Source organism: Archocentrus centrarchus, chromosome 24 (genome assembly GCF_007364275.1).
Source record: "Archocentrus centrarchus isolate MPI-CPG fArcCen1 chromosome 24, fArcCen1, whole genome shotgun sequence".
Taxonomy (NCBI): Eukaryota; Metazoa; Chordata; class Actinopteri; order Cichliformes; family Cichlidae; genus Archocentrus; species Archocentrus centrarchus.
In genome coordinates this window covers 6,429,085-6,449,444 of record NC_044369.1, presented here as the reverse complement: position 1 = coordinate 6,449,444, position 20,360 = coordinate 6,429,085, and positions in this window count along the sequence as shown.

Here is a 20,360-nt window from a genome sequence, read left to right as displayed (position 1 = left end):
ACGTATTAGCTAGTTGTCCTCATTTATTTAGGTCAGGCTCTTTAATGATTGTGTGAAAGTGCTTTACTCAAATCCCATGTTTCCTTGGCTGCAAAATGAGCTGGAATAGACTTTTGCACGCATGTAATTATATGCAAGGTAAGGCGTCTTGATCCTTGAGTTAGCGAAATAGCTGCAATTGTGTGCATGCACTTGTTCATAAATCAATGTGAATTAAAGCTGGACTGATACATTGAGTTTGGATGTGGTCTTCTCCTAACGGGAAATGCAGCTTTGTGCAACCTGGGTCTTATATTTGTTGGTTTTATTACAGTTTCTATTGGTAGTGTGTTCAGTGACTGCTTGTTTAGCATAAGCTGCAAATTCCAGCATAAAACCATAAAGTAACCTTGCATTACTTCCAAAGCATGGAACATATTTGCCAAGTGCATTATTACAGGATATTGAAAAATTACAAAATAATAATGTTTTCTCCTGTGTGGGAGCCAAAAACCACAATCAAGGATTAAGATAATATTTGTGACTCCGTCCAGCTCTTTATTGGATTTAAGAAAATGTATACTCCACTGAGCCCAGGACATATATTACATTACTGGCAAACACATCACCTATTTGCCAGTAACAGATCAGTGAAACATCCGTGTTGCTTGTCCAAGAAGGGTTTTTAAAGTAAACATCCAAAACCACAGTTGTTTTTGATGAAATTCACATCATAAAATGCACCTCTAAATTAAGACAAAACTGAAGTTATTATATTTGGCCCTACAAACCTCAGAAACATCATGTCTAACCAGATATTTGTCAGCAGACATCATCTGCTTTTTTTTTTTTTTTTTTTTGGCACAGCAGTACATGTTGACAGAACAATTTATCGAAAAGGTTCACGTTATTTACTCTTTAATGTTGTGGATGATCACTTTACATTCATTAACTATCCTAAGTTTGATAGTTATAATATTCATAAGTTTTTGGCCAAGACATCCAACTTTATCTCAATCTTTAAGGAGCATGCAGGAAATTATATCTGTCACGAGATTCTTGAAGGCCTAAATGCAGTCAATCTGGATACACTTTCTGTAGGTTTAATGAATAAACTTACAGTAGAAAGGTTTTTAGTGAGCAAGGATATTCTCAAAGCCTGACAGTTACACACTGTTCAGAATATTTTCACATAAGAAGGGAAATTTTCTAAGATTTTCTTTAAAGCAAAATGCTGAAGTAACTTGTAATCCAAACAGGTGCATTTTCTGGAACATTCTCAAGGTCGGAAATTTTCACGAGCAATTTTCTACTTTGTCTGCAGAGCACAAGTCTCTGTCCTCCTTACTCAACACAACAACAGCCCTGGGTCTACAAGTCTCCAAAGCAGGTATGTTTTCCAGAAAGAACAGGAAAATATACCTGCTTTGGCAGAAACAGAGGTTAGTATTCCAGCAGGCACACCAAACAAGACTCACTAAGAGCAGGAGGGGAAGATGAGCAGGTATATATGAGAACAAGTAAGCAAGTCATAAATCTGAACAGTGAGCAGCCTGAGCAACACTACCATGTGAAGCACATTAATAACATGGCAGTGAATGGTTATGAGAGCTGGGTTTAAATGCAGCAAATGACTGAAGATGGGAAACAGGTGCACCTGCCTGCATCCTCACTGGACCACACCCACTTCTGGAAGAAGCTGGTTATTTCTGCTTACATTTCTCATCCAGACAGGTAGAGGAGAGAAAGATGGAGCAAAAGCGTAGACAGATTGAGATCTGCACCCGGAGGACAAGGGGGACACAGTGACACGATCGCAAAGAAAATGAAAATCCTTTAGTGCGTTTCAGGTTAAAAACTTAAAAAAGGTCCTCTGGAAACTTCTTTTTCAACTGTTACAGCTCAGCTCATACTCCACAACACAAAGTTAAGACTGACACCAGGTTTTATTGTACAGTATATTGTATATGTGTTGTACAGTATAAGCGCTTTGAGTGCTCTGACTGAGTAGAAAAGCGCTATATAAGAACTAGTCCATTTACCATTTACCATTTATTCAAAGTTAAAACCTAAGAGCAAAGTGTAAGAAATAATGCAGTTGGGAGAGCTTGATGCCCTGCCCAGGCCCATGTGGGTATGCCTAAATACTTGAAATGACAAGCTTGCTTTAATGTATATGTTGAATTTCAACGATTGATCAGACTCTCCAGGGCTACAGCACTAGACAGGAAAGGCAGCATTTTCACATGCTGATACAAAGGATGGGGTTCAGTCCAAAAATATGTATATAGCATTGAAATGTCAGCCTTCAGAAACCACTGGCAGGCTGACCCTAATGTGAAAGCAGCAAATGTTTATAGTCTGTCCTTCCCTGTTAAGCATGCAGTGCTGGGATAAACAGACATGCTTTAGTGGGTGTTTGCTGCCAACCTTGGGGTTATTTATGAGCTTGCTACATACAGCCTTTGCTTCACAGCCAAACACCCTGACTGGTTTATGCTTTGTTGCTTCTAGCTCAACAGTCACTGTAAACAGCAGACTCAGCACTGAATATCTTGCTCAGATTTTGTGGGGAGGAAGAGGATTTGGAGGGAAATGGAGCAGAATGAGGGCAGGAGGGAAGTGCTGGTAAATGAGGATGGAAATAAATACAAATTACCTCATGTGCTCTTTCTTAATTGGTTAGTGACAATGAAAATTCCCTTAATGTAATTTAAAATATTAATATCATCACCTTAAAAATGATTGATAATTTAACATCAGTCTTTATTGGTTTTGATTAGTAAACTGTCCAAGATTAATTGAAAATAATTCTGATCACTTTTTTTCCCCATTGATAGTTAATTATTAAATAATAGGTTTTTGTTGTTGTTGTTGTTTGTTTGCTTTTTGCCTTTTCTTGTCCTTGGTGCACTTTCAGTGTACAAGACAAATTTCTATGCAGGCACAAAAAAATTAATCTTAATCTCAAACTGCACTGACCTGAGTTTGTGTATAGTGTCTCCTCCATCACAGTGAGTGAATGAGGTGTTATCATGGGGAGCTCACACACTGCAAGAACAAATTGCTTCTGAGAAGTGCAGGTATACAGATAGCTCTGAAATATGTTTCAGATACAGTTGATAAATCATGAAGCTATCTTGGGATTCTGTATCCACGCACCTAAGGGAAAGCATCAGCGGCTGCTGTAGCTTTATGGTGGGCTTTCAGGTGACACAAAAACATGATTGGACATCAGTGATGTTACTTAGAAAAAAGGGGGAAACTTACATGACCATCCACAGATCCACTTTCTAGCACTATACACAGTACAGTAAATAGAAATGCACTGGTATATGCAAATAACACTTAAAAATTAAATGCCACCTTTCTTCCACGAAGATGACACATGTGACCTGAAAATAAAAACAACTCTCACAGGTTAAAGACAGTCTCCTGGTCACTATTCTGGGAATAGCTGGTAAAGTAAGCATGTAAGTATGTATTATAGCTGTTTGCTTCTAGAAAGGCTGCAGTACTTACTATACATGTATGCCATGTTACATATTAAATTAAATATTAATTAAATTTCATTACCAATCTACACTAACACCGTTCACTTTGAAGACGCTGACTCTTTACTAACACTTTTACTTAGAAACTGCAGTTATTTTAGACCAATAATAATAAAAAAAATTATAACTTTATTTATTTAGCACTTTTTAAATACATATAATTACAAAGTGCATCACAGTTTGGGAGCACTTTGTGCACATAAATTACATGCAAACAAACAAACAGTCATCCATGTGCTCATATGGTGCTGTGAAAAAGCATTTGCCCCCATCCTGATTTCTTGGAAGGGGGCAAATTACATGTTTCAGATCATCAAATAAATTTTGATATTGGCTAAACCCAAGTAAACACAAAATGCAGTTTTATTAAATGAAAAAAAGCTTTCCAAACCTACCTGGGCCTATGTGGAAAAAAATAATATTTTTTCCCTTAAAAAATGAAATCCTCATTTCAAAACTGCACTTTGTATGTACTCGGGCTGGAATATGGAATGAGTGGGTCTGCTACATGTGCAGGGGCCTGGCCATGAAGGGGTTTGTGTATAATTAATAGCTTTTGTAAGCAGCCGATCTGAAACTAGTTTAGTTTTAGAAACTCAGATTTCACACATTAATTGTAAAGTAAAAAAGTATTTATTTCTTTTTATACCCAACATTGTTTGCAGATTTAGTGGTTATTGCCGCAGAAATGAAATAAAGTGAGTGAACTTTGGTATTTGCACAGCAAAGTGAAGTTAAACTACTGCTTCACTACTTCCAAACTCTGGATATTATCAAGCTGATAAATCTTCAGTTGGTCTACCTAACAGCTTGGAGTTTATGGTAAACAGCAAAACTTTAGCAGCTGAATTAACAAGTGCCACAATCCTTGCTACGCACTAAAGGGAATTGACTGTTGTAGAAAATTGCAGAGCACTCTGAACTGCCATTTCCATTGATTTGGCTTTGGGTTATCTATTTTCTCTTTTCTCTTCAGAGACTTCAAGACCTGCCGCCAAAACCTGATTTAATGACAAATGAGGCCATCCAGGAACACTCCAAACTTTTACATTGTATTTTGATCACAAGGCCTCTTTTCTAACATTTCTGCTGAAGTCATCTTGTGTGGGGGAAATGCTCGAGTGGCTGTGTTGTAATTTAATCCATTTTAATACACTATAAAATAATATGGAAGATGTAATGGCCCTAAACACCATTTGATTAGTCTTCCTAATTGAAGCCCTAAGTGCGAGTCCCATGCAGCCAGTAACATAATATTTTGACACATTATTATTTTATTGTAGTTCAGTTGTTTGATGATACAGACAAAACTGGGCAACATAATTTATATTGCTTCAGGTTTAGCCATTCCAGCCAGTTTTTCACTAAAGATTACTGAGTATCCAATAACGTTCCAGCCCAAACAGGTAAAAGTCAAACTGTTGCCTCACCAAGATATAAACCTGGGCTTTCACAGCTATGCAGTTTAAACAGGTTTTACTAAGACATACTAAGACCGGAACATGTGAAATGCTGATTAATACTGAAACCAAGATCTCAATCACAACACAAATGTGCGCGTATCGTATTGTGGTTCATCTTCCTGTGATGTGATGCACTTCACCTCTCACTGCATTAGTAATACAGATGTTGATACGACAGAGTGTATGACAAACCACAAGAATATTTTTTGACAGCCATTGCAGGAAAATAGAGGTAATGCTCCATTGCTATAGCTAACTTCATGATCACAACAGGTCCAGTCATATACAGTAAACAAGGAGTTTTACAACCTTACTGCTGCCATAGGAATTGAAAGTGTAAGTAGAAGCCAGGTGCTGCAAATCAAATGTACTTAATTAATCAATCTTCAGCAAGTGTGACCACCTCTATAAAAGCAGACGTTCTGGCAGTTTTCTGGTGTGAAGCATTCAGGTGTGTGTTGTCACTCTAGTCTGCCCAGGAGTGGACGTCCCAGCAAAGTCCACCCAAAATAAGTGTGCACAATACTCAGAGAAACTGAAAAATTGTAATTATAAAAAAAACCTTCATCTCTACAGGCCTCAGTTAGCATGTTAAATGTTAAAGTTCATGACAGTACAATTAGAAACAGACTGAACAAGTATGACTTGTTTGGAAGGGCTGCCAGGAGAAAGCCTCTTATCTCTACAAAGAGCATGACAGCACTGCTTAGGTTTGCACACTTACATCTGAACAAACCACAAGACTTCTGGAACAATATCCTTTGGACAGACAAGACCAAAGTGGATATATTTGGCCATAAAGCACAGTAGCACATTTGGCAAAAACCAAACACACCATATCAGTACAAACATCTCACACCAACTGTCAGCACGGTGGTGGAGGGGTGATGTCCTGGGCATCTTGCAGTAACTAAGTCACCCACAAACTCCTCTGTATAGAAAAATATTCTACAGTCAAATGTGAGGCCATCTGTCTGAAAACTAAAACTTGGCCTACACTGGGTCATGCCACAGGACAATGATTCAGAGCACAGCAGCAAATTTACAACAGAATGGCTGAAAAAGAAAAGAATCAACGTGTTTCAGCGGTGCAGTTAAAGTCCAGACCTCAACCTGACTGAAATGTGGCGGGGAGGTGAAAGACTGATAAAGTCATACAGAAAAGGATTACTTCAAGTTATTGCTGCTAAAGGTGGTTATACAAACTACTGAATCGTGGAGTGTACTTAGTTTTTTTCACAGGACTGTATATCATCCAAGCATTGCGTGAAATCAGCCATTTAACTGAGAATCTTTAACATTAAAAGCACATTTTATGTTGAGGTAATAAAGTGTCAATGGACCGGACTTGCATTTATATACTGTACTGTACTGTAGCTAGTTTGTGCTTTATTTAACCACACATTCATACAGTGCTGTTTATTCTATACTCTTGAGGCACTTTGACGACCTCTGGTCCACATCCAATTGTAGACTCACCAATTAAGTAATGGTGTGCTGAGAAATAGAGTACCTTTGGTAATGCACATTATGTAATCATGTCATATGGTCATGCTATTTGTGCTAGTTAGCCAATAAGAGTTGACAATTCCTGGCTAAAGTGTTCCGATTCGGTGAAAGCTGTTACTATGCAGATATCTTAATTTTGATTTCACATTTAATTGCAAGTGACTTTTTAAAAATGTATAATATTTCTGACTGTCGTTGATGTAAACTTAGTCTTAAATTTAATTCCTACAGTGGACGACTGTTCACAGCTGTTCTCTTGTGTGTTTTGTTGTTATAGTTGCATATGAGCCAACACAGTGGATGCTTGTGCATCATCCCATTCACTGCTGCATATTGGCCTGTCATGTGAAGTTGTATTTCTTATATTATTTGTCATTTGAATGTAATTAACAGCATCAGGATTAGTCCGTGCTAACAGTAGTCACAGTGAATCTGAGGATGCAATATCATTTTCTGTTACTGGTTTGTTAAACACATATTTCAAACATCAACACAAAAGTCAAACATATGACATCCAGCTGGGTGGACATGTTTGTAACCCCACGAAAAATAGGTTCATAAACAAAATTTCAATTCCATTTTTTTTTTCATGCCTAAAGAGGAATAAAAACACTCAGGAAAAAAATCTTGACTCAGGTTCTCATAATTCATGCATGAAAAAGTTTATAGGAGGTGGTTCAGGGTTTTTTGGATGGCCTTTTGGGAATTAACCTGTAGAGGTGTACCAGACAGGACAGGCTGGAAGTTGAACCTGTAGCAAACCCAGGATAAGTTTTTGGTGTAAATTCTCATATTTGGCCTTAGCTCCTTAGGGAAGCTGTCAGTGGGGGGGGCTTTGGTATTCTCTGCTCATTCTGTGACTGACTAGAAAGTACATGAAAATATTCTGAATTTTACTCTGAAAATCGGTCAAAATCTATAACAGCAATGACCTCAAAAGTCACCTCTCCCCAGGATTTTTTTTCTCGATTACACCTCTCCCATCTCTTCTCCATGATAGTTTTGCTCATTGAATCCAACTCCACACTGACACATCTGTGTCACTTTCATCAATACAGCAAAGTTGTTTGTGTGCGGCAGATGGCCTGAATGCTTTCAGCTCCCTGTGAAGTTAGAAATGAATTTGCCTTGTTTTTCTTTTCGGTTATTTTTTCCCCTTCTCGCTCCTCGTTCTGTCACAACTTATCTTCTTCAGGTTGCTGATGAGCCTAAGCAGCTGTGCTCAGAGCAATGAGATAATTGTCACTGTGTGTATGTGTGTGTTTTCATGTACTGGGAATCTGTAGGCCTTGTGGCAATCTTCTTTTCATTGTTTTAGTCTGCCATAATTAGCAGACTTCTCTGAAAAATGGTTCAACACACACCCTGACATGGAAAACCACAAGTGCCCTCCAACATTTGGTGCCTTGCAGGCAGTGATTTTTCAAATAGAAAATAGTGATTCAAACCTGAAATTCACTTAACTTTGCCACCTATCCTTTCCTTGTGCAAATCATTAGTAGTAGCCCAGCCCCACAGATGGGAGAACATGAAATGACCTCATGTTGTCGGCGCAGTCTTCTCAGATCTCAGAGCAACACACTGATCAATAAGGAGGTATCACTTAGCATGAGAAAACATGGATAGGAGGGTTGCAGTTGGCATTTATAAGACAGCAGAACATTTATCTTCCAGCACAGCACTGTTTGTGTCCGTCCCTGCAGCGTCTCATCATTCAATATCTATAAATTCACTTTTTGTTTTTGCTAAGATGACACCTCACAGCTGTACCTCCCTGTGTGAGGTTTAAAGCATTGTGATAGGTTTTTTGATAACAACCATAGCAGTGCTTACACTCAAGGTCATGACAAACAATATACTGTATATATATATATATATATATATATATATATATATATATATATATATATATATATATATAAAGAATAAAGACTTTCATTTGCAGAAAACAAAAAGAGGCTCTGTGATTTTCAATAAGAAAACATTTTTAATTCATATTACAGCAGCTAAAATGCAGAAAACCAGCAGTGCAGAAAAATACATTAGTAAAAGAAAAGAAAAAGAAATCTAGACACTGCAGTGCAGAAAGTGAAGTCATAGAAATGACTCATCTGTCTTGTTCAGGGTTGAGAACTGACTTTAACTGATTAATCTGTTCATTATGTTCCTGGGTGGTGCCACTGAACTATCAGTGACTGACGGAGTCTATTGCTGGTTGGTTAAATTGGGCAATTTTTCTTGTTTTATTTTGCTAATTTAGAATATAAACATATCGCTCAACTACAGGTGTCACAATATACCCATAACAACAATAACAGTGGCAATGAGAAATGAGAAATAAAATCACTTTCTAGCATGTGCATGGTCATGGTTAGAGACTCACTTGCCAGTTTATCTGAGCTCTCTTCCCTTTCAGTAACTACTCCTCAGCTTATCGACACAAGGTGAGGTAAACACAGCTAACGGCATACAGTTTTCTGTGGCTGCTGCAGCTTCTCCCACATATTAGAAGAGACTGAGTCACTAACATAGATGCAGTCAGACTGTTGTTAGAGTCTGAAGAGAAGCACTGAATACTGGTGAAATGTTGAGGACTCGGTTATAAATTTAATTACTTCTTTGGTACATCTTCTCTTTATGCTACTCGTAGCTGCTCCATTAAAATGCATGGGTGTGCTGCGTGCCGAGACTTACACCTGTATCTACAGGTTGGAGCTAGCCTGATTAACTAAAAAATTTTTTTCGATTTTAGATATTTTGGACCAGATTTGCTAAGTGCAGCAAATTAGCATGAGGCCAGAATTAAAATAAAAATGAACAGAAAAGACAATGTTCTAATTTATTAAAAAATATGCAGCAAATTATTTTTAACAATGACAAATGCTCGCCACCAAAGGCAACGCGCATTAGCCAGTCATAAATGAGCAAATGTGATGAGGTGGCTGGCGGAGAATCTGTATGTTTTTGATTTACACTATACTCACCCATCCAAATGATTGAATTCAGGCCCTCCAATCACTTACATGGCCACAGGTTTATAAAGGGTTGTTTTCCAGGAGTTGGGCTCAGCCCCTTAGTTCCAGTGAAAGGAACTCTTAATGCTTCAGCATACCAAGACATTTTGGACAATTTCATGCTCCGAACTTTGAGGGAACAGTTTGGAGATGGCCCCTTCCTGTTCTAACATCACTGCACACCAGTGCACAAAGCAGGTCCATAAAGACACGAATGAGCAAGTTTGGTGTGGAAGAACTTGACTGGCCTGCACAGAGTCCTGACCTCAACCTGATAGAACACCTTTGGGATGAATTAAAGTGGAGACTGCGAGCCAGGCCTCCTCATTGACCATCAGTGACCTCACAAATGCATTTCTGTAAGAATGCAAATTCCCAGCTGTTACAGCTGCAATGGGTGGACTAACATTATATTAAACACTATGGATTAAGAATGGGATGTCACTCAAGTTCATATGCATGTGAAAGCAGACAATCAAATAGTGTTAACTGTGTGTGGTCTTGTAGGTTGAGACAGCCAGTCTCTGGATAAAACTGACTATTCAGAGGAGGGCTACTTGAAACAACTTAATAGATTTTACCATCATAAAGCGCTTTGAGTGTTCAAATATAGTGGAAAAGTATCATATAAGTACACTCCATTCACTATGTATAAATCCCACATCTGTTGAGCTGTATGATGTGAAGAACAACTCCAAACACTTTACCATTAAATTCTATCCCATCAACATGGTAATAAATGTTTATTGTTTTTACTGTGCCAGATGCATCAATGAACAGCATGCTCTTTTCTTTTTTGCATGTCATGTGAGACTGCAGTCGCTATTACATACTATAAGAGTCAGACGTTCATCTAAAACGCTTGAGATCTCTCTGAGTTAGGTTAATAGCTGTACTTTGACACACAGTCCAATATGTTATGTAAGAGGTAAGCCAGATAAGTAAAAAAATAAACATCATCTATGACATAGCAGAGCTCTTGTGTGTGCACCATTGCAAGAAAACATGCAGAAGCTTTTGTTTAATCACAATTTTTACTTATTATTGTGTAGACACATGAATAAAGACACTGCAAACCCATTGGCTCACTGTAAAAAGTAACTTGGCTTCCTATAATACCCAATACATGATGCAGATTCTGACAACATTAAGTTCTGCTTTATTTTATTCAATTCAATTCAATTTTATTTATATAGCGCCAAATCACAGCAAACAGTCGCATCAAGGAGCTTTGTATTTATCAAAATACTAATGTAATATTACATTAGTAATACAAACTAGGATTTCTATACTAGGGTAGTTTTCTATACTTGGGTACAGCTAGCATTTCACTGCTAGTTGTACCCTGTATGACCATGCGTATGAAAAATAAACTTTGATTTGATATAATAATAATATGTGGGACTTGGCTCAAAACATTAAAGGTTAAGAGTAGAGAAAATCTAAAAGACAGAGCAAAAACCATGCTCACAGTTTTGAGCCATCAACCTATGCCAATTACACACTTGTTCTGGTAACTTTTCCTGTTGCCATTCCAAATAAATTGACACCCTTAGTGGTAAGTACCACAAACACATTAAGCACAACATTTTGGTATTAGGTTTTGTTGCATACTTGTTGCATACACATCAGTGGTACTCTGCTACATCCCAGAATGCAAAACACACTTGGCTAGCGGAAGATGCTTAGCTCAAACTTGCAGTGGACATCTGGTAGTTGGGTCGGATTGAACGTGGATCATGTTCTCATCATGAATTAACCACTTTGGAGTTTATTTGGAACTGAACTAAGACCACCTCCAAAGTGTCTCAGTGCAGTTGTTTCTGGTCTGCCTCTGAGGGTAATTACCATGTAATTACCACGTCCACATCTGCACAGTAAACCACAGAACCAAGGGGGAAACAAAAGAGAGTTTGAGTTAAACAGATGAAACAGTACTGATGTGAAAACCCCCCAAATTAGTTGTTTTTGTTCTTTTTTTAGTTCTTTTTGGTAAAAATATTACTAAGTGCTGTTGCTCCTTTTTTGATAACTACTCGGTTCAACTCAAAGAGGATCCAGAGCTGAAAACTGAGTGTAATGATAAAGTGTATTGTGCTGTAAAAGCACAATCTAATTACACCAAATCAAATTATCTTATGTTGTTATGACTGCAAAGTAGACAAACATGAGGGGCTAGCAAGTGTCAGGGACAAGCTGAAATAAACTGCTAATTATTGCTCTATACTTTGTTGTTTGTTTTTGTTTAATGGGAAAGAAGTATAGTTTTTATTAAGGGACTGCAGTGTTTAAAAGTATTGTTAAACACCAGGTTACCAGAAATCAAATGCTGTAATATATACTATTAAACCTAATGTAATACAATTAATTACATACTGCCTGTGGAGAGGAACTGTATATTGAGAGTTATCACTCACTGCTGCAGATTATTTGAAGGTTACTGTACAGCAGGTGGGTGGAAACAGAAAACAACGTATGCTCTTTGTTCAGCACAATAGTACCCTTTAGGAGTGAAGTGTGAAGTATACATAATTAGGTCTCATTGTCCACTGAGAAACATACAAATTAAGAGAGCAGAATGTATGTCTATAAAGGTGTTTGTTTCACTTTTTACATGCATGCAAAGCTTTTGAATTAAACATTTTATAGCTGAAAACTGTGGAAGCATGTTGACCCTGTGGTGCCATATATTTGGTTTATATTGCATCAGCCGAGAAAGGAAATTTCATAAAGAAATATGTTCTATATAGTGATAACACATGGATACACACACTAAAGAAACTTTATTTCCCCTGGTATTTTTTATTTATTTTTTTGGTATGGATGTCTTTTTATCTGCTCTTGCCTCCCTGCCTGTTTTTTGTTCCTCTGTCCAATAACTGTGAAAATAATCAAATGGAAGCAAGAAAAGGGCTCACTCTTAGCATACTTATGTCATCCCTGTAAATGTGCATTGTCCTGTTTTGTCTACATCTTTGTCTCTGTGTGGCTGGTTATTGAGGTTTCATGAGGCGCTCAGCAGAGTGCATCTGTGTTCAGCGACTGATCTGACGGTGGCAGGGGGAGGTGGCAGCTTGTGACAGGAAAAATCTCTGCTGCCTACAAAGGAGAACCGGAGCTGCTCCAAGCATTAAAGTGACACTTACCAAGACTTTATGTACAAATAAAAATGTATTACCAGCTTAAATCACAAAGTGGGCCCAACAGCACTCAGTGTCACATTTATCTGACACAGGAATGCTGAATTCATCTCAAAATTAAGTTTTGCTTATGTGTTCGGGCTGTTCTCAGCCTACACAGAAAGTAATTAATCATTAAAGACTGAAATGCACCCCATCAGAAAATAAAATTAAATTAAATTAAAAAAATAAGAAGATAATGCTTGCAGATATTACATGTACATTTGAGATGACTTTGAGCACATCACATGCTGTCATTTTCACCCTGCCAGCACATGCAGACTGCAGGTTCATCTATCTTTAACGCACAACCTGCTTCAGGTTTACACTTTACAGAATGTCTTAGAACTGCCCTTGCTAGAACTTTCTTTTGTTTCAGCATCCAAGAATTTAATTTTCGTTCTTTGTTCTCGTCTTATGTCTTCCCCTCCACTACAGTAGACGAGGCAGCATTCAGTAATTAGAAAGAGATAAGATGCAGGCTTACTTAGCTTGGAACGAGAAGCACAGACAAAAGCTTCTGCAGCGCTCAGCAAAAAAAGAGAGAAAATATAGTAGATGGCGCTATGGATCAAAGAAAGGTTGGAGGAAAGGAAGTAAGAATAGAGTCAGATGGATGGAAGAGCAGGAAGTCACATGACAGAAAGTACAGTTAAATTATTTCTTGCTTCAAAGAATGGTTGGTGGAGGGCGCGAAGGAAGCAAAAGAGTTAAAGACAAACAATTAGTAGAGGCTGGAGAGGATGAAGGGCAAAAAATCAGGAGGAAATGAGAACAAGTATTTATGAGGGTTTTCATTCTGTTGTACTCTCATTAAATAAAGACCAGTTTATTGTGTGGTTCATTGCAGTTGTGTATCAGTGAATCTTTTATTTACCATTCAGATCTATTGGTTTTTACCAGAATCATCTGCAAGCCCAGCACACAAATGCACTCTCTGTAAGGTCTGGTGCTCTCTCTGACATTATCCGTTAGTTCCAATAGATTGTTTAAAAGGCTCCAACCCTCCCTTCCTGCTTGAGTCATTCCTTTCTCATCCTGTCTCTTTTCTTATTCTCTGCTGCTGTCATTACCCCCCACCCCCCTCCAATTCACTCTCATCAGCTCAAGTGACAAAAAGTAACACTTGGTGTCTAATATTTCATAGAGCTGCAATCAGAGTCATCTCAAAGGACCTGACTGTGGCTAATGATTCTCAGAAATACAGCTCAGACCCTCAGGCCAACTTGTACATGAAAGGAAACGTGGGGAGTGGAAAGGTAAGGAGCTGACTTGCTTCACAGGGCCTGCTGTGCTAATTATTCACAGTACACTTAATTATTTGGCACATTGATCCATGGTCTGCATAAGCCCTGACAGCAGCCTGCTGAGAATACGCTTTCAGGCTATGGCTACAACAAGGACATCGTGTGTAATCTGAAGACACTAGACAATTTGAACTGTACTACATTTTTTTAAATATCACTCTTGTTGTACCAATAAATAATTACAGTGTAGCTTAATTTTTGAAGAGGGGGGAAAAGCTCTGAGTTGGCTTACATCATAATTTTAATTTAGCAAGTTTAAGTTTAAACACTGGATACAAAAAGTGACAAAGCAGTGAGCTCTAAATAAGTTGCTACAGAAACACTGCCTGCATTAGGCTACGCAGTGAATATTACATGTTCACCTTGTTTTATTGTTTTTTTCTGTCACTACCTCTCAACACACACACACACACACACACACACACACACACACACACACACACACACACACACACACACACACACACACACACACACACACGGCAGGTGTTAAAGGTCCTCTTATGCCCTGACTGTCAATCAGCTGCATCACCACACTACAAAGCAACCTACATCAATCACATATCTCTCTGCTATTAGTTAAAGATACAATCAGCTGCTGCAATCAGTGCCTAGCTGGCATTGCAACGGTGCTGTCCATGGTGCTGAAGTAGCACTCCTATGATTATTCAGTGGCTTTTGTGCTGCTGAAAATACACCCCTTCCCAGTCCACGTCCATTATAGGAATGACATGACTTCAGATACAGTTTTTAGTACTGCTGTTTCATGGTATTTGGAGTGAAGCAGATAATGTGAGGAATAAAACCATAACTGACTGCAGCAGTGTGGTGCTACAGTTAACATATAATTCACCGTCATGTAGAATAACTTAAAATGGCACTGCTTATAGTACATTATGTGAAACAAAAAATCCCAGCCTGAATAACTGCAGTCTGCTGCATAAAAAATTCAAACTCCTTATTTTAATGCACATTAATATAAAAAGCCAATTGTAGTAGAGAAAGAAGAAAGGTAGGATAAAGTGGAACTGTAAAATTAGAAATGTCACATTTTAGTTAAGAAAGCTTAAAAAGGAGATTGCATTTAGGGTAATGTTCAGGTGGTAGACAGTAGATATGCACACTTTTGCAGCTTGACTCACATCGAGTTGGTTGGGTGCTGTTATTGGGATGCATTGCATCATTTTTTGCAGATGAGACAAGTCTGAACGTATCATGGTTAGGGGCAGCTCAACAGTTGCGCGCGCACACACACACACACACACACACACACACACACACACACACACACACACACACACACACACACACACACACACACACACACACACACACACACACACACACACACACACACACAACAGGGAGATCCCAAGCTCAAGAGGGATATATTATAGACATTATAGCCCTATAAGTCCCAGACAATAAGTTGCAAACCTCTGCTACTGGAAGAAGCAAAGGGGATACATCTGCCTCTGAGACAGACAAGCCAATATTTTCAACCTTCTGTCTTCTCTCTCTCCATACCATGCATGAGGGTACAGACATCATGTACTGAAACATTCATGTTTTCATGATCCAACACCATCTGGTTAGACAGTGATGTTGGGAGTTTGCACAGTTTTTGATTTCAAGAGTCTCCTGTGGCAGCAGGCAGAAATTACCTTCCAATTAGATCTAATAGATAAAATTAGAGTCTAAAGCATAAAGTAAAGCCACAGTTATATCCTCAGGCATGGATTGCCCTGGGTTTACAAAATTAATTAGAGACTGCAGAGAGTATGTTGATAACAAACAAAATGGCTTTATTATTTGCAACAGATTTCCTCTGTTTTTACCAGTCACAACTAATAAAAACTATAATGAAATAAAGGGAGGGAGAAACCTCTTGTTACTAAAAGGAAGATAATGACAAAACAAAAGAATGGTTCTGATGTTTGGATGTAGTGAATTTCACTTGTTGGCGTGAGTGAAATCAAAGAAGGTTTTAATATATTAAACTGTTAACAGTGGTCTAAGTCATCTCTTACAGTCTCAGTGTAAAGATGGGTTCTGTATGAACTATCTGAATAGAGTTACTTAGTTCAATGTTCATGTGATACCCAAGGTCAATGAGCTTATGGAGCAATGAATTCTTTATTATTTAACACTGGTTTTGATAGAGGCAGATTTCCCTTCAGAATGAATCAAGAAAATGGCTTTCTCCTCGCTGTAAAGTTTTGAATTGTTTGTTAAATCTATAAGCTACTGAAATGTGACAAACACTGAAAATAGATCTTTGAGGATCTTTAAACAAAAAAGCCTTTTTTCTAAGTCTTTTTTTACACACTGCAAACCTCTCTCCTAATTGCAATTGATTCTCCAGACTGATAAGTGAAAGAAAGGGCTGAGCATTTGGCCCCTGAAACTGGGAAATATAGACTAATCTGGTGTTGCATATAAGCAAGAAACCCTTATTTATAGTGAAACAAAAGATTAAAAGAGTAGACAATGGACAATCATTTTACTTGAATGGCTTATAGGATTTACTGGGAAAGTCTGAGCAGGGACCCACAGCATATAACAGCACCTGAATCAAAGGAGAAAATCGACTTGTGCATTTCACTTCTTTTGGAAAAAAGGGGAGCTTTTTTTTTTTTTTTTAAACCCAAACATGCTCATCCACTCAGAATTCTTGAATTTGTTGTAACTCTGCATCATTATGGTATTTTGGTTATCACATTTACTTGCTAACAAGCCAGATTTGCAATGCAGAATAGAAAACTCTCCTAAGGATAATGTTATCACATGCAGTGTTTTAAACACAGCTGAGGTGTGTTATTTGTTTTGGAAGTTCCCATTCATACATTGAGAAGTCTGTATCAATACTTGGTAGCAAGTATTGATACAGACTTTCCTTTAAGCGCGACAGGTTGATTCACAAGAGGCTCAACACTGTAGGGATGTAACTGAAACTGTTTGGATATTTGTTTGTTGGAAAGCCCTTCAGTTTGTCAATTTTTATTGACTGAGTTCTGGGTCTACCCTTGGGTCTGGAGCCAGATGTGGCCTGGGAACCCCTGGGGATCCGGTAGGGAAGTGTTGTTGAGGAGCAGGATGCCAGGAATACCCTGCTTAAACTTTAGATAAGCAGAAGATAACGGGTGGATGATATATACTAAATCTGTGATGCATCTCATCAATTCAAACATTATATGCACTGTTTCACTGCACTCTCTGTGCTACACTTCCTTCTCTCTGCATTTATATGATTGTGTAGAAAAGATTAAAATAGCAGCTTCACTCACTGTTTTGTTCCTTCCACTTTTAAAGCCTCAGGTTGGGCTGTCATGAACTTGATTTCTTTTTTCTTTTTGAAACCAGACACCATGAGTAAGGGGGGGATTTGACTGAGAAATCAACAACACCGACCACTCAGGTTAAGCCCATCCTGAAGTATACATTCCTCTGAGTCACTGGCATAGCACTGAGACAAGTTTTTAAAAATTAAAAAGAAAAACAGTCAGAGACCCTAGGGCAGATCAATGCAGTGTAGGGAAACTACTGTATGTTGGCGTACATCTAATAATTAGAGGCGGTTTTAAAAGTTTCCACGGTTGGCTTCAGCTGGGTGTTTACACCAGAATTTGGCAGCTCCAGACTTGTCCCCAGACCTGAGCAGAGGGAGCTGAAGCAGTGACCACAATCAAAAAACAGCCTGCAGACCCTGAGGATGGAGCCTGTTTATTAGGCTAGTCAATGGTCAGTTAATTTCTGTATGACACGAGGTACAGTCATAGACAGACATACACAGTACACAGAGATAGACTATAATAATAATAATGATATGTCTGTGTAGATTCTCAGTTATCCAGGTCATAGTAGTCTCTGGAGCTTGAAAAAAATAATAATGATAATAATAATAATAAAAGAGGAGGTCAAGGGGTGTAATAGAGATACAGTATTATCACCTCTTAATATAAGATAAAAGTTGATACAGTGTAACATATTCATCAATTTCTATTTATAATACTTAGTATATGAATTCTATAGATGACTGATGAATGGATTATATTATAATAAATAAAGACTATAATAACAATTATAATAATTATTGTTCTTGTTATCACCTAGTTATTAATTACCATTAAAAATAAACCAATACTACTTTGCAAGGTGAGCTTACTGTAGCTATAGGCCCATGTACTCTTATGATGACGATATCATTGTAACAGCAGATATTATAGTTCCCATTGTATAAGTATCATATTAATACAAATGTAATAATGCATCATATATGATATATGTGGGCAAGATCTTTGTACATTAGGAATTATGGGTTAACAATATGTAGTAGAATTAAGAGAAAAGGTTTAAGGTACTTCTGCTCTGGTTTCACGTCTGAGATCCAGAAGCTACGTCCATATTTTATATGTCATCCATGGTTTTCACCCACTGACACATTTATATGTCATTTTGATGTCAACCATTCATGCAGAGTAATCTACAGTAACTACCCCTATCCTCCAGCTGCACACCCACTTACAGCCCTCTCTGTTTGAGAGATAACAGTATATAATTCAAAGGCACGAGCCTAGAAATTGCACTTGACATCAAGGCAACACCTCTTCCATTAGACTATGACTTTAAAAAAAAAAAGTGAGTGGTTGGATGCCACAAAGAGCACCTCAGATCTCAACATTATAGTAATGGACTTCCTGACATAGACACACTACACCAATGAGCCTTGAATTATGTATTATTTGGAGCCATCTGTACAGCTTTCAGCCTTGATGCATGGCGAGACGATTCTTTTCATGCCGCAGCGGAGGAGTACCTGCCGGACACTTCACAACTTTGAGTGTGGCTGAGAATTGCTGATCGGTGAGAGGACTGATCTAGCATTTGCGAACCACTACACTTCTAACCTTTAGAAAGTTTGTCCACGTGCTCAATGTGGCCTCATTGTGGACCATGGTTGCCAGGACAACTGCAGAGAGGGAAGGAGATGTTAACAAGCAGTGCTGATGAGAAAAGCCTTTGGACTTGACAACAAAGCCTTTAGTCTAGAGAGGAAGGACCAGATTACCACATTATTTCTGAGAAAAACACACTAAAGGTTATGGTGGCCAGCAAAACTAAGTTTGTTATCTTGATAGAACTCTTTCCAGAAATTAAATAACAAAAAAAAACAAAAACAAAAAAAGAACAGTCAGAGACCCAAGGGCAGATCAATGCAGTATGAGCAAACTACACTGCTCAAAAAAATAAAGGGAACACTCAAATAACACATCCTATATCTGAATGAATGAAATATTCTCATTGAACACTTTGTTCTGTACAAAGTTGAATGTGCTGACAACAAAATCACACAAAAACCAATGGAGGCCTGGATTTGGAGTCACACACAAAATTAAAGTGGAAAAAAACACACTACAGGCTGATCCAACTTTGATGTAATGTCCTTAAAACAAGTCAAAATGAGGCTCAGTATTGTGTGTGACCTCCACGTGCCTGTATGACCTCCCTACAACGCCTGGGCATGCTCCTGATGAGGTGGTGGATGGTCTCCTGAGGGATCTCCTCCCAGACCTGGACTAAAGCATCCGCCAACTCCTGGACAGTCTGTGGTGCAACGTGACGTTGGTGGATGGACATGATGCCCCAGATGTGCTCAATCAGATTCAGGTCTGGGGGACGGGCAGGCCAGTCCATAGCTTCAGTGCCTTCATCTTGCAGGAACTGCTGACACACTCCAGCCACGTGAGGTCTAGCATTGTCCTGCATTAGGAGGAACCCAGGGCCAACTGCACCAGCATATGGTCTCACAAGGGGTTTGAAGATCTCATCTCGGTACCTAATGGCAGTCATGCTACCTCTGGTGAGCACATGGAGGGCTGGTCGGCCCTCCAAAGAAATGCCACCCCACACCATTACTGACCCACTGCCAAACCGGTCATGCTGAAGGATGTTGCAGGCAGCAGATCGCTCTCCACAGCGTCTCCAGACTCTGTCACATCTGTCACATGTACTCAAATGCCAAGCATCCTGCACGGTGTTGGGCTGTGAGCACAACTCCCATCTGTGGACGTCGGGCCACCCTCATACCATCCTCATGGAGTCGGTTTCTAACCGTTTGTGCAGACACGTGCACATTTGTGGCCTGCTGGAGGTCATTTTGCAGGGCTCTGGCAGTGCTCCTCCTGTTCCTCCTTGCGCAAAGGCGGAGGTAGTGGTCCTGCTGATGGGTTGTTGCCCTCCTACGGCCTCCTCCACGTCTCCTGGTGTACTGGCCTGTCTCCTGGTAGCTCCTCCAGCCTCTGGACACTACGCTGACAGACACAGCAGACAAAGCGGAACCACCTCCTGATCAACG